We start from the raw sequence: 25,008 nt of genomic DNA on the forward strand, positions 1-25,008 counted from the left end.
AGCTCCGATGGAGGCACCTGGCGGGGGGTGAATGACGGAGCGGCTGTGTCGCATCCCGCCGTGGCCCCGGAGGAAGAGCTGGGTGCAGCCGGGTGTATCCCGCCGGGCCGGAGGGAAGGAAGAGGTGCGGAGGATTCAGCCTCGGCCGGGAGAAGTAACTTTACTTTCCTTTTTTGGCCGTGGGAACGGAGGGTGTCGGCGGGGCGCCGGGCTTCCTGCCGGCTGAGCGCGGAGCTGGGACCGCTTTAGGCAACCCTACGGGCCGAAATGCAGGCGGCTTCCTATGAGGAGGAATAGGAGAGCTCGGAGGGGATTAAGCCAAATGAGAGCCGCGCCGGGGGGCTTCCATAGCCTGGGATTAATAGTGTTAATTGCGCTGCCGGTTTGAGGTTTGAGCAGCTCGGTGAAGGCGCCCCGATGCGCCAACGGGAGCTGGAGCAGCGCGTTTGGTTACAGCTGGCATGAGTTGTGCTCGTGACCTGTGCTTAGGTGAACTGTGAATAATTCTGCTTCCAAATCACATGAGCTGTAGGTTTATGCTTCAGCTAAACTAGACTGCCGGGGATTTCTGCTGCTTGTAGGTCCTTTATTATTATTATTATTGTTATTTTGCGTTGATTTAATCCCGTGCCTGAACAACGTCTTTGTCACTTTGGTTATGTGATGTGCTCTTCTGTCACAGCTGCTAGATTTGAGCTGTAAGAAAGGCTGCACGTGCCCGTGTCGCCTCTGATCTGCAGCAGAAATCATTGGAAGAACTCTTGAAAGTATGGCACTTGTTAATTAGCTTCAAAGCAGCTGTGAGAGCTCCCGAAGCAGCTGTCAGTACCTGCTCTGCTTGACTGCAAGCTTGGCCCCTGATCTGATGGAGGTGAATGCTCAGTGTGTGTGCAGCAGGGTTGTCCTCCAGCAGGCTGAGCAGCAGAAGTGCACTACTTCTAGTAGGAGATATGGGAAAGGAGATGTCTGTATGCCATGTACCACTATGCTCATGTTGCACCCCTCTGACCTATAGTGTGTTGGCACACTCAGTGAAAATATTAGTGTAAATGGCAGGTTGGTTTTGCTATTATTTCTGTACCAACCACCCAGCGCAAGTGGCCTGTTTTCATTTTCTTAGTAGAAGCTGGAGTGTCAGAGCTGTGCTACGATCAGGAAGAAGTCAAATCCAATACTTGGCAAGATGTTTGTCTGTCTCAAAATGGCTTAGTTATGCTCTGGGACTAATTTTGAGCAAATTACGTTGTAAAGCAGAATGGAATCAAAACAGGGTTTAACCAAGCTGTCAAAATATTAAAATATCGATTTCCTCTTGGAAAAGTATTTTAGGCTTTTCAAAGCTGCTATGAAAAGATTGATATTCCTGCTATATTTTCTTTCTTTTCCAAGTTTGTGGATCCGTCATGTTGGAAAAAGGCTTCCCTGTTTTCCCATTGCAGTGAGAGTGGATCCTGAGTCATTTGTACATTGTGTACTCATTCTCAGCTATTTCCTGATATGTTTCTTGCCTGACCAAACCTGCTTTGTCCCACTGGTGCTCTTCTTAAATCTCTGTGAGTTCAGTTTGTGGATTTCTTTAAGGGATGGGAGTCGTGGTGCTGGAGGAAAGGAGAGAATTGATATTTTGAAAGGAGAAAGAGAGAGAGGCCTGATGGACTTATTAAGCTGCCTACATTATTCTTGCTGTTAGCAACAAAGTATGTATGAAAACATCCTTCTTGCTGTTTATTGAGAAAGAAAGAGGACGTTTTTCTGTCTCAACAGAAGCCTGGGTAATGTTATTCACTCAGCCTTTCTCCAGTGAAAACTTCAGCAATTCTGATTATATGCAAAGGGAAAGGCTGTAGAAATAGTAGGAAAACATAGTGTGTCCATTCACCACTCAGTTCTTGTGTCCACTGCTTGTTGTGCTTCAGGAGAGCAGGTTGTATTGGTCTGTGTCTTGGTGTTGTCCCCCTTGGTGATGATTGCTCTTTGCTAAATGAGTTGTCACTAATAAAAGTACCTTGATCTTTCTTATTCTGTGCTGTTGGGGTAATGTGCAGGCTTACACTTGCAGTTCTACATGTGTGTGTTCACACAAACCTATTGTGTTATTAGTCGTGCTTTCTTAATTTCTGTGTAAAAAACACTGTCTGTATTTTAACTTCATGATGCCAAGTTATCAGTCTTCAAGTGCAAGGGTGTTAAATTAGGCAGCAATAACGAGTTGCTTCTGTTCTAGATCTCTACCCTTCAAGCTTGTGTCATGTTTATCCTATAGAAGATTTAGAATGAGATCTGCTTTATTCCTTACTGGTCCTCCCTGTGCTCGTGTTCTGGAGTGTGGGGGAAGGGTAAGTTCTAATCATACCACAAAGGGCAGCAGCCCAAGTGTCTCTGATCGCCTCAGAGTGCTTAATATACAAAAACGGAAGCTGAAGCTTATAAACAATAGTGAATTTATTAGGGATTAACGAGCAGTTACAGGATTACGTGGTCACACAGCAAAACTTCTCAGGGTGCTGTTTTCTATTTGATGAGGTGCTTAAAAACTCAGGTCAGTCGTAGGGAAGAAAGCTGAACAAAATGGGCTATTTGCACATTACAGTAAGATCTCAATTTAGCATCGGAATAAACCTGAAGTCTTTTCTCTAGTTGGTTGGTATCTTCTATCTTTCTACTGAGCGTGGCCTTAATAACAATACTGGTGAAAGGCTCTGGTCTTTACAGTGCTCAAAATACATTTTTTGTTGCATACAGAAAAGATTTTCAATCCAGTTACACTGGGAATCAGTATTGCGTAAATGTTTTGCTCACTTATGTCTGACAGCTCTACAATGCATTTTTGAAAGATATCACAAACTTTTGTGTTACAAATAGCAATTGATCATTCATGAAGTTCAAAGCAGCAATAAGGACGGGTGTTGTTTATTCAGTTATGAGACTTGCTCTTTAAGATAGCTTTATAATTCATAATTGCAGAGGAATAGGATGTGTGAGTGGTACTGGTAGTCCTGACGTGGTATCAGGTATTTTTAAATATCTGAATGCAATGTTTGATTCTGTAACAAATTATTCTAATCTTTTTTTTTTGTTAAACCAGCAATTACCTGTTAAACCAGAGACATTATTTTGAGCTACATTTGTTTATAACTGGAACCATGAGAACTGTAACAATTCAACATAGCTGTGATGTCAAAGCATGTCTGTAGATGCATCTTGTACTGGAAGACTTTCGTCTGTAGGGATGAGCTGGAGAGCTTTGTATAGGCAACTGGAAAAGCCTTCTGCATATAGTCTAGGCCTACAAACAAGGAATACTAGTGAAGTAAAGCCAGGAGGGGAGAGTCATCTGTAACTATTTCCTTTGCTTCTATTTCAAAAACAATGAGCAGCTTTCCTTCTCAATTCCTGCTCAAATGACTCTGAGCACAAGGAAACTTGTCCGTCTTCAAGAAGTGAAATGCTGCCTGCAAACTCTTCAGGGAGGATTCTTTAATGTTGAATGTATATTACTGTTCCCTTTGCAAGAGAGAATGATGTTATTCCATGATTAGAGTAAGCAGTGACTTGACAAAAGTGTAAAAGGGAAGGGTCTGTGTGCAACAGGGATTTGTCCTGCCTTTAGTTTAAGTTTAGCCCTTGCTACTTACAGTGTCACGGCTACCCATATTGTTATACCATTCACTGCCCAATTATCTTTCTTAGGTTGCCCTGGTGATGTGAAAGAAGAGCTTGGAAAAGATTTAAAGTGATCTTTTTCTCATATCCTGGCCGAACCGCTTCCATAACTTCAGCTTTGAGGGCAGTAAGAAATAAATGGCCTAGTAAGATGAGGAAAACATACAGTCAGAGGAAGAAAGAAGCAAAAAGTTTGTGCCTGAGGAGGACACAGACATCTTCAGTCTGCTCAGGTACTTCATGGCCTGCTGCCATAGAGCAAGTAGGTACAGCTGTAAACTGAAAACTGTCTAATTCAATATATCAGCCATCATACTTGCAAATCTTTCATGTTAGCTAGTCCACTGCAAACACAGTGTATATAATAGGCTGTTTTGTAGTCATCATTTGACCAGGCCACATAGTTGGAAAGTAACTTGTATTCAAATTCAATGTGTTAGAGGATTTATTATGCTAATGATTTCAACAAGCGATGTGAGAGGCCTTCTTTTGGTCTACGTACTGATAGATCTGTCCAGTGTAGAATACCTTAGCTGCTAAGTGTCAAGGCCCTAACACAGGACTACCAGATCTTCTGTGTCCCAGCAATGATTTTGAAGGATAGCAGAGAAGCAATGCATGATGCTGTGATTTTTTTTGTCTTCCATACTGTGTTTATGGCAATGTCTTCAAAATACTCTCTAGTTCAAGTTATACTCTGGTGAAATATCAGCAGTGTGTTGTATGTAGAAGTCCTGGTATTGAGCTAAAACAGCTGAGGACTAGAGGTGAAAAACACAATGTTCCAGTTCTGAGTCAGTAAAAAAATCCAATATGCTAATTTACAGCTGTTAGGCTAAATCTTTGTTGGTTTTGAATGGGCTGTATTAATTGTAAGGAATGCTTCTTGTAGTGGGAACAGAGAGAAATTACGCTGTTTACTTAGCTGTCAGTTTGTCTGCTGTATGATGCAGTTGAACTAAGAAGAATACTGCTGCTGTTATTTAATGAAACTTTATATCTCAAGGTAACTGATTATTTTCATTCGAAGTAACGCTTGAATCTTATTATAGCAAGTCTTACTATAAAAAGGGAAAAGTTCTGCAGCTGCTGTAACCATCATGAATGCTTCCTCCTTCAGTCCTGTCCAGTGAAGGTGGCCTGCCTTTATAAGGCAGACCTCCCCACAGAAGCCCTTTTGCGGCCTCCCACCTATCGCAGCTGCACTGTGTATATCCATTCTGCTTTTTAACTGACCTCATGACAGGTGTTTCCCCTGCTTTGCATTCCCTGCAAATTCTTGGCTTTGTGGGTTGTTTTCCCTGCTTTGAAGGAGCTGAAAATAACTTGGAACCAGTAAAACAGACACGTCCAGTCCCACTGCGCAGGAAATGTTCGCACGTTCCTTATTTATTCCTGTTTATGGGTGTAACATCATTACTAGTGAGTCCCCAGATTGTTCTTTCCAGATAATCTGTATCTGTCTGTGAGCCATTTGCACTCATTTCACTGTTCAGCAGTAAGACCTCAATATTATTTCCTGTACTTTTCCCATATCTCTGTTAAACCAGAGGTTACCTGTCCGAACAACTCATAACATCACCCACAGGTAAAAGAATATCACAAATATCAACTTGCAGTATTCACACAATATACATGTAATGGTGGAAAGATATTCGTTTGATGTCCCTGGAAACTCTTATAGCTGTAGAAGAGGAATCAGTACTGGACAAGAAGCATCAGTGGTGGACCAGAGCAGTTTAAACTGTTCAGTTGTGCTCTTATGCCTCTGTGGTTCTGAAGGGGTTTGAGTGCAGTACTGACTGTGCTGCTGTTACTTCTCTGCCATATTGCAAAACAAAACCCAAAAGATAACTGCAAAGGCCTCTTCTTGGAAGTGTCCGGGCATGAGTAGTTATCAATTTCTTGCATTTGTTGGCAAAAATACTGACAAAACCCTACTTTTTGAAACCCGTGTTACTTTAGCAGACAACAGAACTTGTATCAATTAGGCAGATACTTGCCTTTGGACAGTACAATGTTTGTAAATCTTGGTTTGGTTTTATAAGAACATTCCTCTTCCAGCAAGGATTTTATTTAGGGGGAAGGAGAATATATAAATCGGAAGGATCCTAAATTAAAATAAACAATAATTTCCGTAGTAAAATAGTGGAATGTTCAGAAAGGAAGGCAGTACTTCTTCCTAATATTTACCTGCATGTGTTCTTATGCTGGCATCGTTATTCCTGAAGGTTGGTAGCTTACAGATGCTCATCTGGCTGAGAACGAATCTGTTTTTTTCCTTCCTATTTTTCCTCTTAAGATTAGTTTTCAGCTAAATGAGTTCCTGTAGCATGTTTGTGTAGCTGTATGAGTGATGTAAATAGCTCCAGGGAGCTGCTGGGAACATGAAGCTTCAAAGAGATGAGGGTTACTTTTCTATGGCAGCAAGGATTTAAATGAAATGAATGTAATTGTGGAATAGTGTGATTACTAGTGGTAATTATTCTGTAAATAACTAGTGATTTTTCTGAGGATGGATTCTGTTTGAACTGTGTGGAGAAACTGCAGCATCTGAGAGAATGAGATGCTCTGACTAGACTGGTATCTTGGAGCAGATGTTGGACTCAAAGCTCTGTTGGAGTTCTTGTCTTTTTGTTTGTTACATGTAGTTTATGGCTAAATTATAAGTATAATTCAGAACCTATAACTTATTCCAAATCAGTTTTCATTTACCTGAGAAAAGTGCTGGCTCTCACGTGATGTGAATATGAAGGTAGTGGAATCTAGGGTGTTTGGCTGAATCCAATCTGATTTGAGGCAGAAAGCCTCATTCTATATTACGGCCTTATTATAGCATTGCCATATTTCACTGGCAGTTTCCATCTGTTACATCTACTGGATGTGGGCCCGGAGCACATGTACTTGAAAGAGTAAAATTAACAAGAGACTGCAGTTTTTAGATAGCTGTGTATACAAGTTTGAACTCGGTTTTGTCAGATCTGTGTATTCTGCAATCATTGCTGACCTATTAAAGAACTTTAATGTGGGTGTCTGCTAGTGGAATGCTATTGAAGTAATCTTGTGCATCAGTTTTAATGCACATTCTAGAAATGGTGATAAGGTTGTGAAATTTTCTTAATGAGTGCAGTTTCTAAGTGCCCTCCTTAGTAGTTTTCCCACTGATCTTATTCTGCAACAATGGCAGAAATCTGGCCTGCATCCTTCAGCACAGCGAACTTAATAGTGAATTATTTTATTCATTTGTTTAGTTATGGTGCTTATGGTATTACTAAATATTGCTACATCAGCGAGACTGCCCAGGGAACAGCAGCTTCATGACTGGACTGCTTCAATGATTAAAATAATGTTGCACTCCAGGAAGTTCCCTGCTCCTGAGGCTACGTGCAGTAATTGAAAATAATGCTATGTCTGAGTTACAGTGATGAGTGTAACTGTAAATGGTTGATCTGCAGTGCTGTTGTTACCTTTTTTCCCCTCCAAATGGTAACTTTCACTGAAGCTGCTCTTTCAACTGAGAGCAACTGGTCAGGGCGTGAGTTCTACAACCAATCCACAAAGCTCTGTTTGCAACTGGAGAGAGGAACTACATGAGCACTGAATGTGTGCATTAAAAAACAGTCTAGATATGTTTTGTCAAGGCCCTGAAGAATGTCAGCAATTTAACTGAAATCAAGACAGGAATGACTGTCATCTATAGAATTTACATTCAGAATGGATGTATTAAGCTAAAATGTAAGCTTGCAGAAAAGCATATTCTCTAGGAGCCACTTTTGGTGGTTAGAGCAAAGTCAGAATGATCCAGGCACGGTAACCCAAGCTCTTCTGAATGCATCTGCATGCATTTTGCTTCCACTGTACAGGTCAGAAAGGTGCGTATCAAATGCTTTCATCATTAGTGTTTGAGTGTATGGTGGCTATTCCTTCTTTACACTGAAACATATGAACAGCTGGTGCTTTGACCTGGGAAATTTCCTGGTTTGAACATGAACTACAGAACTCGTGTGAAACAGGTTGTGCAGAGGCAACTTTGAGTGTGGATTTTTTTTTAACTGCTTAATTTCACAACATTAATGCTTGCTTATTGTAAAACTTCCTAACTTATAGACCACTTGTCTTGTATGGTGCTTCTTAAAACAGCAGGGAGTTGTTCAGGAAAGTCTTGGATACATTGAGTGCTTCTTAGCAGGTTATGCAAAACTGGATGGAGTTGTTGCTTTTACAGCGAGGTGTTTTGTGTCTGCTTTGCGGATGGGACTACTCTGGCTCAGGTTACAGGGTTAACTCTGTGGTTTCAAGTTTGTGTCAGGCCTGATAAATTATAAGTAGCTCTCTTTTCAGCTTCAGCCTTCTCTCTGAGGATAGGTAGGTGGTTCTGGAACTCCAGTCTGTAACCTTCATGATTGCCAAGTCTCATGGAGTGCTAGTGTGACCACTTTCCAGTGGTTATAAGAGGATAGAGGGTTAATAACTTGTTAGGGCAACAGATGTACTTGTAGACAGAAGAAAAAGCTTTAGGGCAGACCTGTATCTCTTCTTTATGTTAATAGACTCTCTTGGGCAAAAGTACAGTAAAACTAAAACTGTGTGTTTGCTGGTTAAATCTCATCTGCCAGTTTAGAAGGAAATGGTATCTTTTCTTGTCCTGACATACTTACTAGTCTCTTCTGTGTCTCCTTTTTGCTGTAGCAAGGTAGTGTAGTTGTTTTTTTAAGTAGTATCAAGCTGAATTTTAAGTTTGAAAGGAATCTGAAAAGGTGGGCAGAAGAAACTGTGAAAACAATACTCCAGTCTAATGGCTGTTTAGTTCTGTTCAATTATATTCTTAATCTTGCAAGATAGAGGGACTGCGTTTACCATGTCATTTGACATTGCACAGTTTTTTGCTTTGGTTTACAAGTACTGTTCAAAATGCTGAATTTGGTGGTTTGCGTTCAAATAGCCCCAGCATGTCTGTAATGAGGTTTTCTCTCTTGCCCCACCCTGTTGAATGTGGTTGTACTTGTCCGAGTCGCTTCAACCTGTTGAGGCTTGAGCTGCTGCTGTAAGCCATGATGAGAGCTCCTATTTGAAAAGGGGCCATTCTGTGCTAATGCTTGTCAAACGCAGTTAGCTTAAAGATTGTAGCGGGTGTGCTTGGTTAACTTCCTAGAAGAATAACCTTCCCGTTTTTGCAGTGCAGGGTGAGGTTGCTCTTGTTACTGTTGTTTTTGAAGTGCCTTTAAGTGTTTGCCAGGCTTGTGTTTCAGGCAGGAAATGCCCAGTCATCCACTAAAACGTGGGCAGCTATTGCTGTGTGTGGTATAACCTTCCAGGTGGGCAAAATATTATTTACAGACCTGCTTTTCCTCATCACTGTTAATGGAACCAAGATTCTTGTTTAGACTGTGTTCATCTTGGTTGGAGTTGGAGTGAATGCTCACTAAGCTAGCTGGTTAAGAATACATGGAATTAATGGAGAAGTATTTTTCTGCAGTTCATGAAATGCAGGCAGTGTAAGCCTCTGATTTCAGGGCAGAATTGCTTGCTGGCCTGGTTTTTCAGCAGAAGTGTAGGCAGGTTGTTTGTTTTGTTTTTTAAGTAAATAAGAGACTATACTGAACAGCAGATCTATTGAGTTGTCATGTCCATACATCCTATTCTAAAATATGGGCACTTCTATTTTCCAGTTGAAGAATATCTATTGAGAAGGGTGTATCTTTATAATTGTCAGTGTCAGTACAACACATTGGTTCTTCTTGTTTAGGGTATGTATTTCTGAGCCAAGCCAAAAATATGAAATAGAAAGATGTTAAATATTTCTTTGGGCTTTTAACTTAAGCTTCTTGCATGAATGCTTTTCTAGGCAGAGTTTGAAACAAATTAATTTTTGAAGGCAAACCTATGAGTGCATGGGACATGTCACTGTGGTAATGGTCCACAGCATGGAGGACAGCATTTTTTTTCTTAGAGTGGGCAAAGAGGAAGCAAATATAGGAAGAAGGAAAGTGCTTGTCCATATGGTGTAACCTTTCTAGTGTGCACATCATTGTTTCTCAGTTGGTTATAATAAATTATAACTATTTTCCAGTCTTACAAAGACCTTGATAGTTTGAAAATACTGAGAACAGCAGTATCTTCTGTAGAACAGTTACCTCTGATTAAACTGTAGTGCAAAGAATTTGGATCCTGGCTATTCCAGTTCATACCAGGATCACTGACCTATAGGAGCAAGTATCATTCATCTATCTGAGGTAGATGTCTGTGTCATGATGTGTCACAAGTATCTATTCTGTGGGTGCTTGTGCTGTGTTACTAATATATCACGGTGTGCTGTCTGCATTGGTGTCTGTTGTGACTTTTAATTGCCTGTGGCTGTGAACTTAACTGCCTTCACTTTAATCCCTATGCCAACAGTTCTTGTCCCATGGCTTGTGTGTGATTTTGGACTTAGCACACTTTTATATTAAGGTGTGGATGTGGTTTCAGTCTGTCACTTTACAGGCAAAGGTTCTAGTGCTAGTCATGCTAAAAATCAATGCATGCAATTCAGTGATCTCACAATTCAGGCCTAGAGATACCATAAATCTTAAGTGAAGAAAGACAGAGGAACACACTTGCCTTTTTAAATGATGCTAGACTTGAGAGTACCTAGCTACCAAATCAGCACAGCCTTTGTGGACAACCCAGTGCCTTACTAGGAAATTATATGTTTTCTGGAGGGCTTGGTTTGATAGGGTGATAGAAAAGAAAATGTGACTGGGCTGAAATGTACAGCTCTGTGTTAGATCGTGTCCTCTGCCACTATTTTGGAATTAGAGTAACTTTTTATTATTATATTGATCAAATACTCCAGAAGTCAAACTACCGACCTGTTAAATGAACTGGAAAAGTACATGAGACTTAGAGGAAGTTGAAGGTTGTTGTAATGCAGAAACCAGACTGCACGTGCAAACCAAACCCACCCAGAAATTTTTGTTCCTAGCAAAGTGAAATGGGAAGATCCCCTTATTTTCTTTTTTTTTCCCCTGTTCCTCTGAATTCTGCTATTCATGGTCCTAAATCTTACTGTTTCCTTAAATTGTACGCAGCTGTACTAGCTGCTTGGACAGAGAGTTAACTTCACCTGTTTGGTATTGATTACTGTATGGGAGCTGTTAGGTCAAGGCCTGAACTGATGATTGAACACATGGTGATGGGGGTGGCTGGCCCAGGAGGCACAGGTGCAAACAATCCCCCTGTGCCTCCTACCTGACAGAAGGGGTGGGCCCTGGACTCATTTAAGGGCCAGCCTCTGAAGGGAGCACCTCTCCTGGATGAAGGCTGCTGTCTGAGAATGGGTGTTCTGCAGCAAGAGGCTCTTATCACCAGCTGGGTGAGTCAGCTTTCTTCTTGTATGCCCCTGTTGGTGTTCCCAATAATACTTTACTTGGTATTGTGAAGAACTTGTCAGAAGCAGTTTTGCTGCTTTGCAGGACAGACACTTATTTTAAAAAAATTAAAAAAATAAAAATAAAATGGGTGGTGTCTGTGTTAGTTAAACTAAGAGAAATCATGTATCTTAGCTTTGGTGTTAGGTGCGAAATATCGCATCAGTATGGAAGGGTGGTGCCAAGGTTAGGTCCTCAGTATGTCTGAGACTGTCCCCTTACTCTTTTCTAGTATATGCCCAAGTACATGCACTTTTTAATATGAGAAGAAAAAAAGCAAGACCAAGCAGCAGTGAAAATTACTAATCCAAATGAATGCATGTTCTCACTGGAAGTAGTGATGTGGCTGCTTACAGGAATGATCTCTGTGACTTGTTTCTCTAAGTTCCTTGGAGACTTGTGAAGTGGGTGGAGCGCACAGGACATAAAGCAAAACTATTGTGAGAAACCTGTCCAAAAGGGCTAATCTCCAAGGAAGACAATGGTTATCATAGAGTCACGAGCTACTTGTTAACTGGAGGTTGCTAAAACAAATATTATTTTAAAGTGACAACCACAAACATGAAACTATTACTGTGTTTTATTCTGATTTTGGATTTGCTTTTCTGCACCCTTTTTGGAGTCTAAGAGTAAAATGTCTGTGCGACTATCACAGCAGGCACTGTCTCAGGCCTTCAAAGGAAGAATGAGTTCTCTCGTTACAAAATCAAATTGAGAAGAACTTCAAATCGACTTTAGGTTTCAAATAAATACTTGTTCTGCTTCATTGTATGGAAAAGCAACAGCAAACTTAAAAATGGAGGGAGAGTCAATGCACAAGTGATTCTACAAGGCAATTGACTAGCATACTTTGACAGTAGAGAACAATTTTGATATCTTGCATAACAGTAGAAGGTGAGAATACTAATAGGAGGAATTGACGTGTACAGTGTATGTTTACACTGCAGGTTTTAAGTTGTGTGATTCACTGAGATTAAATAATATCATTCTGTAAATGTTAACCACGTTAGCAAGAGTATCAGCTGCTCTACTAGCTAGGATAATGTTGTTTTAGTCCATGCATTAAAGCAGCTTGCCATAGAGCTGAGAAGAGATTTCTCTTGGGATATAGAGGTAGCAGTTAGCTGCGTTTTTGAGAGATTTATGGAGCCTTCTGAAGTGCTCCAATATTGTGTGTTATCAGAAATTGAACACTATGCCTGCTAGGTTATGGTTTTGTATTATGCATGGTGCTGTGAGGCAGAGGTATATATCCAGAACGTACTTATGTAGCAGCACAGTAAAGGTTAATCTTCTACTCTCAAGTCTTCTTTTGTTACAGTGTACAGGATGTTGAAATACTTGATAAAAATCTAGTCTTGACAGAGGGACTAAAATTAAAATTAACTTATAAAACACTTGTAGTACTTATTTCGAATGCTTTTTTGCTTTTTCCAGAAGTACTAAATGTGTTAGTGATTCAATTTTAAACTTGAAAAACAGTAGAAGATACCAGTGGAATGCTTTTGCTACTACTTAGGAGGTCAGTGTTTTATGCATTTGCACTGCTGTGATATCTGGGCAGAAAGGTGAAGAAATTAGTGTTTTGCCTGGAAAAGAGAGGGCTCCAGAGAGACATTATTGTGGCCTTCTAATACCTGAAGGGAGTGTATTAACAGGAGGGGGAATGGATGTTTACAAGGGAGGATAGTGATAGGACAAGGGGGTGGAATGGTTTCAAACTGAGATAGGGAGATTTAGGTTGGATGTTAGGAGGAAGTTTTTCACACAGAGGGTGGTGACACGCTGGAACAGGTTGCCCAAGGAGGCTGTGGATGCCCCATCCCTGGAGGCATTCAAGGCCAGGCTGCGTATGGCTCTGGGCAGCCTGGTCTGGTGATTGGTGACCCTGCACACAGCAGGGGGTTGGAACTGGATGTTTTTTGTTGTTCTTCTCAACCCAGGCCATTCTGTGATTCCCTAAAATGAGTTGTGTCCAACTTATGTTTTTCCTGGATTCAGCTGTCTTGCTAGAATGCTTCATCCTTGCATTCGTTTAGAGGCCCTGAATTTCAGCATCTGGTTCCTAAACATGCTCAAGTCGCTCTCTGTATTGTATTTATTGTTCCCTACTGTTGATGTCACCTTTGGGACCCTAGCTGTCATTAGACATATGTTGTAATTATATGTCATTGTAATGATAAATGCAGTGATAATGACAAAAAAAAAAAAAAAAAAAAAGACGAAGTTGGTTTTTGGGAGGTAAGATTTCAAATCTTACAGAATTAGAAATATTCCAGGGTGTTAATATTGAATCACTGTAGCATGCTTTTCTTTTATTATTAGTTGTTTAAAGGTGAACATACATCAACTTTTTCCTTCCTGCCATGGAGGGAAGTGAATTAAGATGGAGTCTGTGACGTGGGCAGGAATAGAATGCAGATTTGGAAACAGAGCTACTTGGTTATGTATACAAGTTGCATTACTGTTCTGCTGTGGTTTTTCTAATCTGCAGTTGCTTGCTTTTCTATTATAACGCTTTTTCAGCAACAAATATCTACTTAGTTTAAGGATGTGTTTGCAGAGATGCCAGATGGTGCACTGACCTTTGTCTTCTCCACTTGAATCTGTAGTGCTTCTCCAACAGTTTAAATGCTTAGGACTTACTTTCTGCGCCTGGGTATTCAGAGCTGAAGCTTTATAATAAACTTATGTGAGAATTTGAAGGATCAGTTTCAGTAATTTTGTGGATTTTTTTTTTTTTTTTCCATTATAATGTTAGTCTTTAAACAGAATTTGCTGTTCATGTTTCACTATAAATTGCTTTAGCATCTGTAAACATGGTACAAAAAGGTTATGGATTGAAGGTGCTTTTCTTAAATGCGGTTGCTACTTAAAATTGTTTAAACAATGATGTAGATACTCTACCCTTCAAAAGGGGGGGATCCTCGATGGGATGTTGGTTTTGGTTTCAGTAGGTGCGTGTTTTATTTGTTTTGTATGTGTGCAGGGAAAATCTAAGCATGTGATCTAATTATATGTTGTAGTTTTAAAGCTTAACTAATCCCATTTTGATGGACTCTTAATAGAGGAGAAGTCTTGTTTAGGAGGTAGAAATGATACTTCAGTACATGAAGAAAATGTAATTCTGATGTGTACAGCAGAGATTAACATGTAACAAAGCAATACAAGAGGACTTGTTCAGGTATTGTATTCTCCAAGATCTCCGGGGAATAAAAAGTGCTTTATCTTGCAATTAAGTTCTTCTGAGGAATGACCTCATCGTATACCAAGGGAGCAAATGAGGCTGAAACAGTTGCTGTTCTCAATTTTTATTATGGAAAGCTGCACAGATCTTATAAATGCTGCGTCTCCTCCTTTTTTTTTCTTCTAGCAAGTCTAAATTTACCAAAACAAGTCATTGAAGATGTTGCTGATAATTTTTGAATGATTTTGAAGGCAGCTCACAAATAGCAGAGAAAGGGGGGAGGGAAAGTTACAAAATAGCGCCTACTTCCTCTGATACATTGTGGCAGCAACTTTGTAACCTCAGTGATAGACTTCAGTATGAGCCATGTTGTCAAAATGGCTACTTTGGCTTTTCACTACTTCGAAGAAGGAGATGAGGTTTTTCACTAAAGAAAACTGCTTTTCTATTGCTCCAGTTTCCAGTAAACTTACAGAGTACGGTGGTTTTTCTCACAACACAGTGCAGTAATAAAGAGCATGGCTGATGTATGCATGAACTATAAGCCTTTCTAAAGATTGATCTTAAACATATATAAATGTTATGTTCATTAGTGTTACATCATAGCCTTGAATGTTCTTGGTGTTTTAGGTGCTTCAGTAATTTGTGTTCCAACATTGAAGTGACTGTACATAGGCACAGTAACCTCTGGCTACTTTAGCTCTCACTACTGTTCCTGTGATGGAGATAATTTTTGCTCAGTTTCTAACAGGCAAATACAAGTTTCTTTTGTGTATGTCACAGTCATATCTTCTTTGTTGCAGCTGGGTATATTACAAGAACAAAGGAAAGCTAGGGACTCTAGTGAGAATGTTAGGGAGGGATTAACAGAGCCTTGTAGCTATGGAGTTAAGCTGGGCTTCTGTTTTCACTGCCACTGACATCTTGATTTATGCATACTGGGGATGTTTTTAAACACAGAAGCAATAGGAAGTAAGACAGTCTGCTTGTGTTTCCTGCGGGGCTTCTTGGCTTTGCCTTCCGGTTAGACAGCAGCATTCAGAGCATCATCTTGTCATTCCTTCCACTTACTGCTGTTTGTTTATTTTGCCAGTTACAAGCTCAGACCTTTATGTATCTCCCTTCCCCTTTCCCAAATTTTCCTTGAACATGTATGTTGGCAACATGCATACAAAAAAATAGGTGCATATCTTGTTCTCAGACTGTTACTTCATTCAGTCTTGCACCCCTGAGAATGTAGCTTGAAGGTTGTCTTGTACTTGAATCTGACAGTGAATACTAAGGAAATGTGTGCCCTAATAAGTAGCATAAGAGTTTAGCAGCCAGCAAGATAACTTTAATTTATGAATGTGTAGCATTTAGAAGTATTTAGTCATAATGCAAATATTATATTGTCTTTTATCTCTCTCTCTTCTCTCAGGATATATTTTAAGAAAAAAAGTAGGCTGATAATGCTCTGCTTATTCAAGCTGTCACTATGAAACACTGAATAAGTTTCTGCACATACAAAACCTAGCAGCAGCCTTGAACATAAATATGAATTTCTCGTTTCTTCACGTTATTGGTTATTTCAGTTGTGCACATTGCCAAGGTAAGCTGGCCTGCAAAACTGTGGAGGGTTAGCCATGCTGTCAGTGTAACTCATGTGAGAACAAGTGTTCTTGTAATTACCAAACACTTCTGAGTGGTCTATTGCTGGTGGGTAGCATTGTTTGTGATTCTGAAATTGTAACAACCTATTGCTGGCATGCTGAAATATTTATGTATTTCAACTTATGTCGACTACAAATACATTCATGTATTTTTGCTTATGGGTTTGATACAAAAGCAGAATGATTGATGGTAATTAAGTGTCACAGAAGGATTTTTCACACTGTATCAAAGGAGCTCTACTCGGAAGATGACTGGAATTAACCCCAGCCTAGTCTCAGTGATCTTTAGTATTAAATTGCTAATACAAGGTACTGATTAGGATCTTCCTACTCAGAGAAATAAGTTTTCATTTCCTTTTATAGACTACTGTAAAACAACCTGTTACGTTTTTGTTACCACACTGATAAAAAGTGCTTTAATCTGTGTAAAAAAGCATGTGATCAAGGAAGCTTTACTCGTCCTTTAAGTGTTTTCTTTTATTTGCTTCTATGAAAGGTTATTTTTCTATAATACTGTATTTAGGTATGGATTTCATTATTTGATCCTCTCATGGTATTTGTCACTCATATTTAATACTGCACCTAGAATTTGTACTGCATCACTGAGAAGCTGTGCTCTCTTCTTTTGAAGACAATGTGAAATTTAGACAATTTTTTCTTCAATACTTGAAGTTATTTAGCTATACTGAATTAAACTGTGAATTTTTGTTGCATAGTTTTGTTTGTTTCCTTAATCTGTTTTTCCTCTTTATCCTATTTTTCACCCTTGCTTAGGAGAAGTGATGCTAATGTTTGTCACATAATGAATAAATCTGCTTTGGAGAGTTCCTTTCCCTAATTCCTGCCTTTAAAGTCTTTGTTATGGTTGTAATTAGTAGATATTAGCATATGTATCAAAATGCAGAATGTTCAAGTACTTCATTTAATTTGGAAAATTAAATGCTAGGTTTAGCTCATCCGTCTGTATCATTTGGACTTGCATTGAACAAAAACATTAACACACTGAATTATGAGAACTATAAAATCATGGCACAAAATCAACAGCAATAAAAACATCTTATACACGGCTATTCCTCTTGTAGCATCTGTGCTACTCTTTGTGGCTGTTAATTCCAGCGGTCTGCCCCACTTTCAATGTGGAGTTGGAAATGTAAAAGAATTGAAATGTTTCTCGGGTATTGAGAAGGAGGGATAGAGTAGATGCTCTTTGGGTGAAACAATATGCCTTTACTTTGCTGCTTTTAATGATGTGCCACCCAGCAGATGTGTTGGTATAGTCTGTAATACCTACTGGTGTCAGTTGGAAGAGGAGGCATCAGCTGTGGTGAGCTTTGGCACCATTTGTAGCTGTACCTGGTTGCTGCTGCTGTGGTACGGGAGGAAGCAAGGAGAGAGGTGCTGCTGTGGAAGGTCTTTGTGCTGTAGACTTGCTGTGGAAGCCTTGAGTTTGCTACCTTGTTCTGCTCAGTGATTGCTCCATATCAAGCTTTTCATTATGCATGTGGCAGTTGGCTTTTTCTCCAGTAAAGCATTTTGGCGATAACTGAAGGATCATAGAACCATAGAATTGCTCAGGTTGGTTAAAGTCTTAAAGGTCATCAAGTTTAACCACAACCTAACCATACTACCCCAACTCTAATAACCCTCTGCTAAGTCATGTCCCTGAGCACCACATCCAAGTGGTTTTTAAACACATCCAGGGATGGTGTTTCATCCACCTCCCTGGAGAGCCTATTCCAGTGCTTAACATCCCTTTCTGTAAATAAGTTTTTCCTGATATCCAACCTAAGCCTCCCCTGGTGCTGTTTCCCGTTCTCCTGTCACCTGTGAGAAGAGATATATAAAGGTGCTCTTGAAGTCTCTTTGATGGAACTGAAGAGTGTAGATTTACAGGTGGGGAATAGATCTTAATAAAAAGAATGGTGATGTGCTATAACAGTGATCTTTCTACTACTCCTTTCTCATTTGGCCCCTGAAGTGCTTGAGGTATCACATTAGGTATAGGATCATGGTAGTGATGCAAATTAGAACAAATGGGATGATGGCAGCATTTAGTTTCAACTGGGACCAGCTCCTGACCTAGTCCACTGTAGGGCTTCACAATACCTCTGCCTGGCAGGGGGGCTAGCATGTCACAAAGCAGGGAGGTTCTAGTGACCAGGAGTGGCATGGAAAGGAGCAGGATCAGCTTTGGTGGCAGCAGTGAAAGTTTGCTGGCTTCTTTGTGAAACTTTGGTATTAGGTGCAACGGTTCTTCTCAAAAAAGTCATGTACTAGATGGGAGGTGAGCCTTTTTTTCCCCCTCTATAGAGCAGGCTAAATTGATCAGTTTTCAGTTATTTCCTCTGAGGAGAATTTGTAGCAAATGCAAGATGCAATTGTACGGACATTTGAACAGCTCCCACCACAGAAGTGTTGTTCTGACGGACTATACTTACTATGTTTTCAGAGGAAGAAACGTACCTTAGCATCGATCACACAGTACAATTGGGGTGGCAGTCACCCTTCTGTACCCTGCTCTGGTAAGTAGAAGAATACTGGAGCAATTGCAGAAGTGAGTTGTATGTATGTATTTTTTTTAGGAAGCGCTAATTAGACTGATAAGATTTAACGGATTCTCTACCACACTTTCCATAAATATAGGGTTTGTTTTTTTTTTTTTAAGTTGAGATTTAGCCATTCTAACCTGATTGTAATTCCTGGTAGAGTAGTTTGTATGTCAGCTTATTTCCAGTGAAAATAGGCTAGATCTCTTTTGCACATAGGTTGCTTTGCTACAACAGTGAAGTGAATGCATTTTAGACACTTGTGTTTTTGTTCTGTTACTCTCTGCGATAATAGCCCACAAAAAGCTAACCTATAAGTTATGTCTCTCTTGCTGTTTTTTCTGCTGACTTACCGCATCCCAGTTGGGGAAACGTTATATCCTGGGGATGGGAATGGATTGCCTTTGTGGCTACTGAGATGTAATTGTTTGGTAAAGGACTGATTTCAATAGACAAAGCATACAGCCCACTGCCAAATGCAACATTTACGCATGAAATTCTGGTCACTGAAGATGTGGCTGTAGAAGAGCAGTGTCCTCCCTCTCTGTTCTGCAAATGGCAAATTGGTGCTGGGTTCAGAGAACAAAGAAGTTACCAAGTAGGATGTGCATTGCTTGTTGCCTATTGCCACACTTTGTGATGTGAAAATCAGCATATAAATTAAAAATCAGAACCACACTTTACTAATATAAAATGACATGAAGTTCTCAGCTAAAAATCAATTATTTGTTATGTATGACTCACTGAAGATGGCTATAATTTTGTTCAATCTGAAGTTACTTAGCTGCTATTCAGAGCGTATTTACCCTTCTGACCAAGTGACTCTGTTCTCTCTTAAAAATGAGGGTTTTATTTGTATTTTTCAGGACCATTCATGCTTATGGGGTGTAATAAGCAAGTGTATTGATACACTTGTTACAGGACCGAGAATGCTGCACTCAGCCTGAGTGCTTCAGAGGCCCCTGGTGTATTGTGAAATGTAGCCGTGTAGGTTTATCAGGAGCAGCTGTTTTTATTCTGTGGACAGATCCATCTGGGCTGGGGGGAGAGAGACCGTGGCTTTTAGAGATTAACTGGTGACAGTTTTGCCTGGGAAGTGTACCAAGTTTTAGCAGAGCTAATGTAACAGAGGTGAAAAGGGACAAGTGAGAAAATCGTGAGCCCTACTAGTATTTATGTCAGAAGAAACCTTCAGGATTTTGTTATCTGCACTTGGGTCTAATTGCGACCTCGATTAGAGGAGTGCCTAATGCTTGCTACTGCTGTAAAGATCTGTCTGAGCTGTTTCAGACATTTGGCTGTGCAAGGCCTAGATGAGGAGTCAGAGCAGCTGTGTCCTTGTGCAGGCAAGAGGGAGCTGTCTGGTTTATTGGATTACCTCTTGTCAGATCATGATCATGCATGCTTTTTAAATCCCTCAGGGCAGGGAGGGAGTGCCATAGAAGGGATGGCTTATTTTGGGTAAACTGATTAAGACCGCAGCCCATTTCTGTTTTGCCTTTTCTGCTGAGAAATGTTGGAATGTTTCCTGGGAGGGTAGTGTGAAATGTTCCTGTCGAGTGTTGGGTTTTTTTAATGGATAGAAGCTGTATGGCAGATATGAGCTGGGCAGAGGGCCTGCGGTGGCATCATTAATTTCTTCACCTTTTGATTAACTTCAGTAAGTGGTGGGTGAGTGGATTTCTCTTCCGAAAGAGAAAGGTTTCCTGGCTTTTGTGGGTTAGACCTGCTGGTGCAGCACTGTCTGGTCTGGGAATTGTGGGAATAAGAGGCATATGTTGGGATTGTAAGTTAGATTCAGTTGCAATTAAGAAAAAAAGAAAATCTCTCTCCAGAGGAGAGCATGCGATGTTTGAATGTCTTGGTAGTTGTAGGATGGCTCTGTATCGCAAATAAAAACCCGTCCTCTGTATATGCTGTGGAATGTGGCAGTCAGCTTTATGTCTTGAGTTTGGCAAGTGATAGCACTGTGTTCTTAGTCTTAAGCAATATGTATATGCTTGGAAATGTTTTTAAGTAGTGCTTTTCACTCCCTTAGAACACAGTCATGTATGAAAAGATTGATTTTTAGGCTATGGTGCCACCAGCATAGAGGAGGGTAACATTTTTCTACATCAGTTCTGCCATTGTCAGAATATTGCTGCTTGATCAGATTATCAGCATTTTATTCAGATTGTAATCTTTTAGCGACTACAATAACAAATCATAATTTGTAAAAAGATGAGAATAAATTCTCTATGATAGTGAACACTCCCAGATGTGAGCATGAGACTATAGATTTTCAGAAGCTGTTTGAGATAAGTTTATAGAAGATTACTTGTGAGGAGGCTGGTAGCGTTTAGAGGATTCTTTCATTAACAAAGTAGTCATTAAGAAACTTTGAACACTGATTTAAGTGGGTTTGAACTCTTTAAATGTTTTATATTCAGCTGTCTCACCTGTTTTCTAGAATGAGGGCTTAAAAAGTCCAGTGGCTTAATTGTAAACTTTGCAGGCTTTTTCTCTCCTTGCTGTGCTGCGCTCTACCCAGTGTAATTGGGAACATTTTATATAATGGTAATGAACTTGGCAAGGAAAGAGCCTTTTGCCTGGTGCCAGAGTAAAGCAAACAAACAAATCAGGAAAACAAAAGTGGATCCCTCCCAGTCCCCTTCACGGGTTTCATGGAGTGGCTGGCACCGCTGACCATAGTGGTGGAAGGATGGAATGTCCTGCCATGCATTCCACGCAGATGGCCTGGAACCCAGCCACCTTAGCAAAGCAGAGAACACTATGCCTTCAGCCATGCCACTTGTGATTTAATTGGAAGTAGAGCTGACTTTAAGAAGTGGTGCATTATCAATAAGTGCTGTTTGTCTGTGTTTCCAGGAATTACACAAGTTTTGCTCTGAGTATTGGCTCTGTCCTTTTGTTTGCTCGGGAGAAGCTGAATTTCTCTGCCAGACAAATCTTAGCAGAACTTTGTCTTAAAGATAGTATCTTTCCTTGTTAGGGCGTCTTGCTTCTTAAAGTCTTAGTATCTCCATCTGTACTAAGCAGAGGCATCACCTAAAGAGTAGTTTTTTCCAGTAGTCACCTGTATTGCTTCACACCAGTGCACTGGCCTCCTGCTTTGGAGGATGGTGAAATGATGCTTCCTGTGTAGTAAACACCAGTGCTGCTTCTTATGTGCATTAGGAACAGTTAGTTGTGCTTCTAAACAGATTTGTTTTTATAGCTGTGATGATCAGTACTAACTCCTGATAAATTACTCGGGTCTCATTTGAGTTTCTCACTGCAGCTTTCTGAGGGAAATTGCATTCACTTATGGTTTAAGATCGACTGCAGAAGAAATGTGCTGATTCCTGCAGGACCATCTGAGTATATCTTGTATACTGCTCCATATACCTCTGTGTACAGTAACAGCTTTGTGTCATTAATCAAATCTGCAGGTAGCCTGAGAGAGGACTGGCTCCTTTCAAATAGCCTGTGTATTGTTTGATGAGTCACCATTAAGGAAGCAAAACACTGTAGCCTAAATTGAAGGATGCAATAATGGTGCTTTGTAGTTATTTAGCAGGCAAAATCTGATGCCATTAAGGAAGTAGAACACCCTGTCCTTAATTGAAGGATACACTAATGGTGCTTTGTAGACATTTAATAGGCGAAGTCTGTGATTAGTGTCATGTATTGTTTTAGAATCTGGAGAAGGAATTAGGTAGTGTTTATGAAATTAACTTTAGAAAGAATGTGTGGAAAACTACGTCACCTAATTCTGCAACATTGTTGTTACATGGTCAAGTGTTGGCTGGTAGTGTAAGGTTTCCTGATATTCATTAAGAAATGGTTCCTCACAGCTGACAGGAGTTTAAAGCTTTGCTATGGCTTACATTAGAGTCATAGAATAATTAAGACCTTCAAGATTGTCAAGTCCAACGTCCATCAGTGCCATATCTGCATCTTTCTTGAACATCTCCAGCAACAGTACCACTTTGTCATGCAGTATGTTTCCAGAGTTTGACTATTCTTTCAGAGAAGAAACTTATCCAAATATCCAACTGGAACCTCCCTTGAGATTCATGTCAAGATGGTGCATCTTGAGACCATTCCCTCTCTATCTATCACTACTTATCTGGAAGAAGAGACTGAACATTGTCTTGCTGCAACTTCCCTTCTAGTAGTTGGAGAAGGAGGCAGCTCTCTTTACAAACTAAACAATCCCAGTTCCCTCAGCAGTTTTACATAAGATTTGTTCTTAATACCTTTCACAAGCATTGGTGCCTTTCTTTGAGCATTCTTCAGCACTTCTATGTCTTTTCTGTAGCAAGGAGCCCAAAACTCAACATAGCATTCAAATTGCAGCTTCACCAGCACTGAGTACAGGAGAATGATCCCTGGTACTGCTTGCTATGCTATTTCTGATACAATCCAGGATGTCATTGGCCTTCTTGGTCACTTGAGTGCAATGCTGGTTCAAGTTTGACTGGCTGTTGACTAACATCCCCATCCAGTCATCTGGGACCTCTGTGTTTGACTAAGACTGCTTGTAAGTGATGGAAGGTGTCTGGGTGAACACTTGGTTAGCTCTGTCAGGAAGCTTGAGTGGATCTTGCCTGGTCCCATAGACCTGTGATGGTCTAGGAGAGGTATATCTAACCTGTGGTATGTGTTTCCCATTTGCAGCCCATTCTGTGGCTGCTCCCCCTCCTGTGCTGCAAGGGTGGCAGCTTTGCCCTACAGAGCAGCCTGACCCAACCCTGGCTGTGTGCCCATTGTTTGGCAGCAGCCAAACATCTGTGTGCAATTGGCACAGTCTGAGCTGAAGCCAAGGTGTGGGGAGGATGCTACAGTGCAAACTCAATATGGCAAGTAACATTGTATTTTGGTATGTTGGCTAAGCATGAACCTGTGAATAGTGGAAAAAATATACAGCGTTGCTTTCCATTTAAATAAAGGAATTTGAGAATAAGTTTCAAGATTTGAAAAAAATAATTAAAATTGTATATTTGAGACGCAATTTTCAAATGGACTGTATAGGGTTACAATCAGATATTCAATCAAAAATTTGATCGTATCTCTCTACTAGACTTGTGTAAGACCTGCCTTACCAGAGAAAAATATCCTGTGCTTCACAATCATGCTTTATTGATGTCATTGCTTTCTGACACATACATTTCATACATTCAGCATGTACATTTGTGAACAACTGTTTTCAAGACTGAAGTACTGTAAGAATAAAATTTCATCAGTGATCTGACAAGCACCATGATGAGTTCTCCTCATTAAGAATTGGAACTGCTTCCTTTGGACTAGACTGCATTAGTTTTACAAAAACAAGGTCAAACATCCACTTAGTTCTATCATTTTGTTCCTTTTTAATAAATGTGCTATTGTTTTATTATATACATTAACTGAATTGTATGCTTTATATGTGACTCAAGCCAATTCCTTTGACACTTGTACTCAGTGTGGCCCGGGCAATCCGGAAGGTTTGGGCACCCATGTTCTAGGAGAAGTAACAGGTTGTTAGCTGTTTCCTCTTGAATTATGGGGGGCTTATTCTGCTTTCCATTCTGTTTTCCACCCCAAAGGGCTGAGTACTGTGAAGATAACTGAAATGACTAATAGAGATAGAAGCTAAGAAGGCATTGAATATCTCAGCCTTTATTTCATCTTTTGTAGTAATGTTCTCCACTGCATCCATTAAAGGTTGGAAATTCTCTTTGGACCTTGTTTTGTTATTAATGGATTTGTAAAACATTTTTCTGTGGTCTTTTATAACAGTGGCTGGATTAAGCTCCAGCTGGGCTTCTGCCTTTCTAATTTTCACTCTCCATATCCTAGCAACAATATTGTTCTCTTCCCAAGTTGTCTGCCCCTTCTTCTGAAAGTGATAAGCTCAACTGAAGACTCAGCTACAACTCCCTGTTTAGTTAGGTGGGTCGTCTTCCCTTCCAGCTCATTTTATATCATGTGAGGATAGCCTGCTCCTGTGTGCATTGAAGAATTGAAAGCCTTGGGAAGCAGGGATGCCCTCACTTGTGCTCCTGTGTGTGTCCCAGGTGCAAGAATGCAGAGGGGAAGTTTCCACTCTCTGGTATACTTTGGCTTGCAGGATTACATGGTGGGATGATGTATTGATCTGCAGGGGTTGTGCTGTGCAGCTGTGAAACAATGTGCTTGTAAACTGGAAGTATTCCCTTTTGGTAAGACAACTGCTGGTGTATGTCTTCTGTGGTCCCACCTGAGATTGATCCAATTTTGAGTATCACAGCATGGACTTTGGAAATCTTGGTGTTAAACTGGCGCATTATGGTATAGATGTGTGCAGTGCAATTACTGCTGCATTGTTTTTGCAATGAAAATGCAAATAAGTATCCAAAATTTGTGTGTAAGACTTTATGGTGCCTCTTCCAATATTTTAGTTATCACCTGAAGCTCTTAAACACATTTTGATGACAAACATTTGCGAATCCCTTGTTTTTACGTTAACACATTTTAATTGCACAAGTTTCGTGTTAGTGTTGGCTATGACTATGCTAGACCTTTAATTTAACATGGAATATTTTTTT

General features: G+C 40.2%; 1 protein-coding gene across 6 annotated transcripts in view; it reads left to right on the forward strand.

Moving 5' to 3' along the window:
- The window catches only part of MOB2 (MOB kinase activator 2), a 112,200-nt gene that overhangs the window by 254 nt on the left and 86,938 nt on the right, over positions 1-25,008 (forward strand). The window contains exon 2 of one of the 6 annotated variants that reach the window (XM_085548391.1): positions 3,691-3,925. The exons of 2 other annotated variants lie outside the window; for them this stretch is intronic. The gene's annotated coding sequence lies outside the window, so the exon portion shown is untranslated. Of the gene's footprint in view, positions 155-3,690; positions 3,926-10,925; positions 11,018-25,008 lie in introns of those variants that run through there. 3 more of the 6 variants (XM_085548389.1, XM_015863833.3, XM_085548393.1) reach the window with 3 other exon arrangements.

This window comes from Coturnix japonica, chromosome 5 (genome assembly GCF_054131305.1).
Source record: "Coturnix japonica strain WE chromosome 5, WE-NBRP24, whole genome shotgun sequence".
NCBI classification, from domain to species: domain Eukaryota; kingdom Metazoa; phylum Chordata; class Aves; order Galliformes; family Phasianidae; genus Coturnix; species Coturnix japonica.